Source organism: Oxyura jamaicensis, chromosome 1 (assembly GCF_011077185.1).
Source record: "Oxyura jamaicensis isolate SHBP4307 breed ruddy duck chromosome 1, BPBGC_Ojam_1.0, whole genome shotgun sequence".
Taxonomy (NCBI): Eukaryota; Metazoa; Chordata; class Aves; order Anseriformes; family Anatidae; genus Oxyura; species Oxyura jamaicensis.
In genome coordinates this window covers 82,030,172-82,038,781 of record NC_048893.1, presented here as the reverse complement: position 1 = coordinate 82,038,781, position 8,610 = coordinate 82,030,172, and the positions used below count along the sequence as shown (strand labels likewise).

At 41.9% G+C, this 8,610-nt stretch overlaps 1 long non-coding RNA gene across 1 annotated transcript in view; it reads left to right on the top strand.

The window, feature by feature from the left end:
* Window positions 1-569, top strand: part of LOC118160008 — a 2,545-nt gene extending 1,976 nt beyond the window's left edge. The window contains exons 2-3 of the long non-coding RNA XR_004747301.1: window positions 285-345; window positions 409-569. This is a non-coding gene — a long non-coding RNA (uncharacterized LOC118160008). The remainder of the gene's footprint in view (window positions 1-284; window positions 346-408) is intronic.
* Window positions 570-8,610: the final 8,041 nt, after the last annotated feature.

Here is an 8,610-nt window from a genome sequence, read left to right as displayed (position 1 = left end):
CCTTCCTCCCTTCCTTCCTTCCTTCCTTCCTTCCTTCCTTCCTTCCTTCCTTCCTTCCTTCCTTCCTTCCTTCCTTCCTTTCTGTTTCTTCATTTATTCCTCTTTCTTCATCAAGGCAGGCAAAAGAAAAGAGTTTCTTTCTGAAGGTCACTCCATATGGGACCATTCTCATCTCCTGCAAAATCCATGCCTTACTGCCAAGAACATAAGATGCTTTTGCCATTTTGACCTAGGAGATAGATGACAATGGTTCTCACAGTATGTCTTTTTCTTTGTTACTACAGAATCTATTAAAGCTGAGATGTGAGACCCTGAAAGGCTTAGTGTTCGAAGATGAGCAAAGAAGTCAGTGAAGTATTAATATGATGTTCTCTTGTGTGTATAAGCAGGTAAGCTGCTCTCTCCAAGACTGGCTGGTCCTCACTCCAGACCACAAGAAGTTTTATCTGTTGGGTCTGAAGACTTTGATCTCATTCCTGGGTCATGGTCTGATAATAACTGCCTTAGACTTTTGGCTATTGGTGCTAGTATTTAGAAGCTGTGAACAATTTAGAAAGGCCTCTGGCCCACACGAGAATGTCAGTGGTTTTCTCTCACTAAAACACACTGCTCTACTACTTCCCTACATCTTTGGTGTGTTTTCCTTTTTTTCTGTGGCAGTGCTCTCCCTAGCAAACTTTGCTGCTATTGATTTTCAGCCCTATCCTTCACATCCACATGCCTGTCTCCACCAGGCAGGGATCTGGCTGAACAAAAGCCAGACATAGTTCAAGAAATAAATGCTGAGTACAGCCTGCTGCAGACAGGAGGCATGTTCTTCTGCAGCACACCAAGACCTCCCACACTGGCTTCCTGCAGACGTCAAAGATGGGGAAAAAGAGCTTCAGCATGAATCTCCACAGGGAGATGCACTGGTGGGGAAGGAGCAGCTGTGTCACTCCTCCCCATATACTTGGGCACTTGGAGCAGTACAGTGCAACACTGAGCATTACAGTGATTTCTGTATGAGTGTCCTTTACAGAGAACTCCCAGACAGCCAAGCTGATTGGTGCCCCTTCTCCAGTCTCACTGCAGGGTGTTCATAATGGGCAGATGAAGTGCGAGGCAGTTTTTTGTTACTTTTATCTATATGACTAACATTATTTCTTTTTAAATCACAAGCTGAACACTGTGACATATTTATTGAGGCCTGCAGGCTCTAACAATGAGTTCTTTAATACAGCCCCAGGGTATTGTGTTCATCCAAGAATAAGCCCTAATGTTTAGAAAGGGTGTATCAAACATAGATGGTGTTCTGTTTGAAGCTGCCTTTTGAGAATGAATAATGGTCGCTACCCAGGGGTGTGTGGCAGGGGCACTCTTGTTTCAAAAAGCTGTTTGCAGTCTGAAAAATTCAGCTGAGTTTTGTTTAGCGTCATCTCATTGGAATACTCAGAAAAGCAGTGTGATGCTGGAGGGCAGTCATAACCAAAATGGATCCAGCTGTCAACACAGCAGAGAGCCCTTTAATTTTGTGGGCTTTAAGCTAAAGGCCAAAGTTGGTGGCTGACTCAGCGGTGCACATCATTCCCCATGTCTGGGGCTGAAGGAGGGTGTGGTGGCTCTGGGACTCTCTGCTTGGCACCACTGCAGCAAATCCAACAGAGACAGCATGGTCCTTGCCAGTGCAGCATCAGGGAGCCAGAGTGGAGCACAGGTATCTCTAAAGACTGAGACCATTGTGTCCTGCAGAGTCTCATGCTGCAGCTATCAAGCCTCTATCCGGTGCAGTGTTGCTTCACAGGAAACTTAAACTCAGCTCTAATTTACTGTCATCTGTATTGCCTTGTCTTCCATGATCTGATCAACAGCTAGTGTGCAGTGTGTATGGACTGCCCATCTTTCCCCTCTGTATTGTGAGGCACATTCTTGTGGGTGGGAGAAAACAGCATGCCCTGCCTGGGGAACTGCCCTGGGTGACTGTGATTTGCAGGTTCCTTCCATTGCAAAGAGACTGTATCACATTCAGGTGAGAAATAGCACAAAATCAAGCCCACTATATAAATAAATTGCATGTTTATTCAGAGCTTAAAATATTGATGATTCCACACAATTAGCAAACAGTATAAAAATTAAAACAGAAAAAAATCAGGATGGAGAGAAGGCACCATTATTTAGACCAGAGTGGACCACAACTATCTGGTGCCACAAGCCGCAATGAACCAACAATTACATACTAGCATCAAAATCCCCACTTTTAAAACATTGACGTGATGTTCAGATTTATAAGCATCTAGAAACATTCCATAAAACTATTGGAAGATGTGAATTTTCAGTCAATTCTGTCTTCTGTGGCTTTTTCTTTCTGATCAAATGCAAGCGAAATAATAAGATTCATGGAAGACAGAAAATTTCCTCCCTGCCAAATTCTGTATAGGCATATTTTCCTGTTAACTTTCTAGGCAAATTCACAGCAAAATTACCTACTCTTTTACAAATAATGTTGTTGTTAGAAATATCACTTCATGATCTAAGAAACTGAAGAATTTAAAGAAACTCAACTGATTCATATAAAATCATTTTTTCTCCATGCAAAGAAAATAAATTATCTATTTTCATATTTGCTTCTAGTCAATTTCTAGGCAACCAGTTGCCGGTAACCTCAAGCTGCAATCTTGCTGAGTGAGGTACTGTTTAGTCACTTAGGGTCTTTTAGACACTAACTGTAGATTTAAAGTGTCTTGCTTCAGCAAAACTTTTGTCCGTGCTTTAGTAAAAACAGTTAGAGCCACATTTCCTAGCAAATCTTTGTTTGTTTGTTTATCCTTTCCCTTGTTGTATGCATCATTATTTCATAAGGGCCTTGAGACATCTGCCAGAAGCCATGAGTGGAAGCTGGATTTTCACGTACCAAAGATGTTCTTGTATAAGATTAACATTGCTCTAAAGAGTTCCTTGCACTCACAGTTTCTGATTTCTTCATGGATCTAACTCAGAGCCACATAACACTGAATACAACCTCATCATATGAAGAGTCTTAATGGCTTCAGCGGAGCACTTTGAACAGTGTAAATTCTGAATGGGAGCACATATGACAGACTTTCTCCCTTTAGTCACGATGGGTGGGATGCAGTTGACCAGATGTGGGCATCTTCCTCTGATTTAGATGTCAGGGTGCATAGCCTCCCTTTACAGAGTGCTAGTTACCTCAGTGTAATGTAGCCATCTAAAATGAGTGGAACAGATCATGTCCTAAAAGTGTTTATTTCTCTTTGTGACTGTATAAAGTACCCTAGACAACACACTGAATCATAAAGTGCTTCCTTGCAGACATCTGAAATTAGACATGGTGAATCCTACCCTAACAGTTTGATTCAGCTACCTCTGAGGTTAGCCCCGGGTGATGTCATAGGGTACTATATTGGTCTTTAAAGACATTTGCAGTGGAAAGTAGGGCAAAGAGTAGATGAAGGTGTAGGAGTGGGTCACACAGATAAAGGTAAAGAAATATCACTGAATTTGAGTGCTAGCATGAAAGATTGCTGCAGCAGCCTAGCAGCCACATCTGGGATTCTGAGACATCTGACACAAAGTAACGACCTCCCAGATGGAAGCTGAGACCTAAGTCATGACCAAGCTGGGAATAACATGGGTGCTGCTGGAGATGGAATAAAAATACAAACTATTTTTATCACCCTGTCAGATTTTATCCAGTGAGTTTCCTTAAAACCACAGTCTCCTTTCAACAACTCAGTTTTCCAGCTGGAAGATAGTAATGGTTGAGTCTTTCTGTCTCTCAGGGATTCCCTTGTGCTGTATTTGATCTTTTCCCCACTCACTTCCCCAAAACCCGAAACAATCACATTAGTGGCTATCCATATGACATGTTTTAATTCCACTCACAACCACTTCACGGTATGGTTAGCACTAATCATGGCCTGTGCTTGCCACAACAGAGTGGGTTCTCAGAAGTCCAAGTGGCAACTGGACACCCTATCTGCTATGCACAATCTGGGAATATCACTCCAAACATGATTAATAGTTCATTGATAACAGAGAAAATCCACAATATTTTGTTTCTCCTACTGGTCTTGGAAGGCACACCTTCCCATAAATGAATCTATATACTGTCCTTTTTTAGGGTTCAGGGAACTTTCCACTTAAAACAATGAATACACTTCTTCTTGTCTGCCTTCTTCCCTTCACTATACAGCAGGAAATCTCAGAGTGTTTTGCTCCTAGCAGTGGTGTTCTGAGGGACCAGCTAAGCAAACATAAATGCCACCTTATCCACTGCTCTCAAATCACTGGCTGCAACTGCTTCTCAGGATGACCTGGCCAACTGGTTTGGCAGTCTTGTTCATGGCATGAGAAATGATGTGTTTCAAGTATGGCACCCTTGTATCTCTTTAAAATAGCCTTTATGGCTATGAGGATGAATGCATGCATTTCCCCCTGTTCATCTCACCCCTGAGCAGCAACTGGGAGTGAAAACAAAGAACGAGGAGCCAGCAGCTAGAGTGGCAATTTAACTTCTCTAACAGAGATAGCCATGAAACTTTGGAGAGGCTGAGATTCTCTTAAGGCAGAATTCAATCACTGGTATAAGGAGAGAGAGCAGGAGATATGTAGATGGTTTCCTAGAGAGGGAGCAGGAGGTATGTAGATGGTCTTTTTTGATATGCTCTGATCCCTGATAACTTCTTCCTCCCTCCAGTCTGTATAGGAGGAGAGCATGAAAACATAGGGAAGAAAATTTTACAGGTTTTAAAATATTGCTTCAGCTCCAGCAACAATTTCTTCTAAAACTGGAGGTTTTTAAAAACTATAGCTAAAATTGTCTTCAGCCTCCTCTCCATCTTAATAAATGATTCCCATTGCATAAAAAGACTTTCTTGCTTGTTAGAGTTGATGGGTTCTTCAGCACTCTTTCTTGAACAGTAAGTGTCTGACAACACATGTCTCTTATTAAAGTGTAGTGCTGTCAGCTGGCCTAAGGGAGATCTTTAAAAAATGGAAAGGGAGTCAGATGTATATAGCTTAGAGCAGTGTTTCTTGTATGGTACACTGACATTTATATTTCAATTATATTCAAAACTTCTTGTGGACTTCCTTTCCCTGGGCATGGCTGGTTTTTGCTTCATTTATCTTCCAGGCTGCAATGAAAAGAAGGGAATTGTTTATTATTATGAGAAAGGTTTGGAGCTACCCAAGCTCCAGGGAACAGGACACCTACAGAGAGGTGTCATGCTTTTTGTCTTGTTTACTGAAGTGGTTTTGCTGCAAAGTTGGGAATCCCAACACGGAAGAACCATCCATGTGGCTCAGTACATGTTGAAGATGGGACGGATCCTCCTGAAGATAACAGCAAAGCTGTTACTAGTCTTGTCCTGTAGATAACAGCAAAGCTGTTACTAGTCTTGTCCATATAGCACTGACACTGGCTGGATATACCCAAGTCATTTCCTCACCTCTTCTTACAGCTGACAGTCATCCAGACCATACCCACACCTGTGGCTCAGGAGCCTTATACTGGCTAATGCATAAACATTTTGAATGCCACAGTCTGTTTTTCTCATGGTGTTGCCATGCGTCTTTCTGCTGTGCAGTGAGGTAGAACTAGATCATCAGTGAGAGTAGCCTGGACATGTCCTTAGCATCCATTAGGGCTGCAAACTTCCTCTGTGCTGATGCCTTGTGTTGCTGGAGAAGCCCTGTGTCGGGAGAGATCAAAAGCCTTGACCTGATGTGGTGCAAGCTCTCTGAATCCTTCACACCTTGTCAAAGCCTTTTCTCTTGCTCAGATGACATTTTTATGAAGTTCCCAGTTATTTAATATCGGCTCACCATGTTACAGTTTAAATCATTCATCACCAATCTGTTTTGGCCATCCAGATCAATTGCCTCCTCCCCCACCCAGCCACCCCAGGCTTACACCATTTTTGCAAATTATTATTACCTCCTATAAATATGTCTGTGAGGTTGCAAAATGTCAGTTCTCCCTGGAACAATAATTTATTTAAATAAGCAGTGAAAGGAGATTTGGATTATCTTTAGGCTTCTTTCTATGATGCTATACAATGATTTGCTCACCATATCTTCTTGTTCAGCTATGTTGTGGAAGAACGTGAAAAGCTATGTTCATCCACAGATAGGCTCCCATACAGGTCTCAGCAACTGGCTTTCACTACACAGTTTTATTAATTTGTTAATTCTTGTGTTCTTCAGTAAAACCAAGGGACCTCCTGCAAGGAGGTCCTTTCTCCTTCAAGGAGGTCCTTAACTAGAACAATCTGCTCAGGTAAGTACAATATCTAAATGCCACTGCCAAGGAAGGGTTTACAGTATATTTTCTATTCACTTCAACTGAAGCAACATTGAAAAACCCATCTATCAGATGAGACCAGCCCAGAGTGAAAGCTGCAAAATGTTATTTGGAATGGGGAAGAATATTTGAGTAGAACAGCTTCTTATCAGGAAATTGCATCTTTTTTCCGGGGGCAGAGCTATTTTTAATGAAAAACTTTTATCTGAAAGAGTCTCTTCCACTTTAGAACAAGTCCGTCCTGACCTAGAATAACCAACAGCCTGGTAACTAAGGTATGAATGTGTAAAGAAGAAGAGTCTGCCTCAGGTGTCTGAGTCAGACTTTTGACTTGGTCTTAAGCCTCTCACATGCTGGGTGAATGATCCAAGGATGCTGTTACCAGATATTCCATCTGCTATCCTTGTCCTTTTATAGGTAATTTTTAAAGTTTTGAGAATGTCTCAATGCAAAAAGCACAAAATATTTTAAAAATATTTTAAAAATATTTTTTAATATTTTTAAAAATATTGATAAGGTGGAAAAGCAATTTTTCTCCTGCTATTGCCACTTGCCAGTGTAAAAGTGAAGTACAAAAAGGTTCAATGACTTTCCCAAGATTACTCAAGGAGCAAATTGAGCTGGGTCACCTTATAGGTGAGGTCCTTTTCCAGATGACAAAGCTATATACTTCTTTTTAGTTTAGATCCCAGAAAGTACAAGTCTGATCTTTGCCCTTCCTAGAAGTCAGAAAAACTTGCATGGACTGAATAAAGCCAAGTCACAGGAAACTGTAGGTCACCTTATTTGGTGTCAAGCTTCTCACCTTCCCAAGGAGTTAAGGCACCGTAATTCTGCACAAAATGTTAAGAGCAAGAAGTCCCTGCAGGCTTCCTCCTGAACTCTAAAAATAAGACTTTTCCTGATATATTTCAGTACTAATTAAGTTCTTGCTGTTCCTCCCACAGAGGGTTATCAACATAGTTTACAAAGTGTCATCTTTTAGCAACTGCTCAGGAGTTGGCTGTTTCCCATCTCACCCCCTCTGACACATTTGCATGTTCTCTTTATACACAAAGATAAAAAACCTCTCTAGTGTATCTAGAGTATTTTCAACCAAAGAGAAAAAAAAAAAAAATCCCTTGCCAAGTTGTTCAGTAGCTGGAAATGACTTGTCACGTCCACACACCAGTAATTCTTTTTATTTTTAAATGACTAACCATGCTATGATTAATGGCTCATATAAATGGGCTCAAAATAAGTCTGGCACAAATATAGGGGAGGAGGAGGGTAAGTGGGATAAGGGCTGGATGGATCTGCAGCAGGACATTGGTGTCATGAATGGCATAGCGGGCACGGAGGAAGGAAAAAATGTTTCATGCTATTTGTAGCTCAAATTTGCAGCTACAGATGGTGATGCTGTCATGTAGAAAGGGTTCAGGACACCAAGAAAAGGCAACCTGAACTGCACAGGCTTGTCCCTCCCCAGATGCTGAAATCTGCCTGGAAGGTTCACAGGGTCTCATTACCACTATATATGTAAAAACTGGAAGGACCATCGACTAAGTACTGAAGCTAAACACATACATCCTAGGGTGTTTCTGCCCTGTGTTTTACCATCCAATGCATTTTGCTGTTCCTCTTCCTGAGGCAGTATTTTCCAGCTTTTTTTGTCAGCTGTTATCCTGTTTATCTTAAGCTTATTTTCTACAGTGATATTATAAATGGAATCACCAGACCTGCAGTCTTGGCAAACAGGGGCAAGTGTATCCCCTCAGGACACTGTGAGAAGCACAAAGTCATAGCCAAAAGAGTCTGCAGACAAGGCAAAGCTGGTGGTGTTACAGAGGATGGGTAGAGTGGGCATTCATTCAGACTATTAGTGCAGTCCAGATCACCTAGTAGAGCACGACCATTCAAGCAAAAGTAAGCTTGAATTAACCCAAATGCAAAGGTTTGCATCTATCATCACAGAACAGCAGCTCTCTCCATCCTGGGGAGGCTGGGCACGCATCCTGGAAAGCAGAGACTCTGAGAAGGTCACAGGAGTAGATAATTAGGCAAATGGCTGAGGCAGAGCAGCAAGTCAGACCTTGTAAGTGAATGGGCAAAATGCAGAATGGAAAATGGGCAGCCTTGTTTGCTCATCAAGAAACCTCTCAGAGCTGCTAGTGGTTATGGCATTCAAAGGAAGAGGTTGTGTAGTGGAGCAGGGGAATGAAGCAAATAGCTGCTGGACAGAAACCTGGGGGTGGGGGAAGGTTAGACATGACTCTCCCTGTGTGCCCCTGTCAATGAACTCTCTGTATCTACAAAGTCTTCTAAAA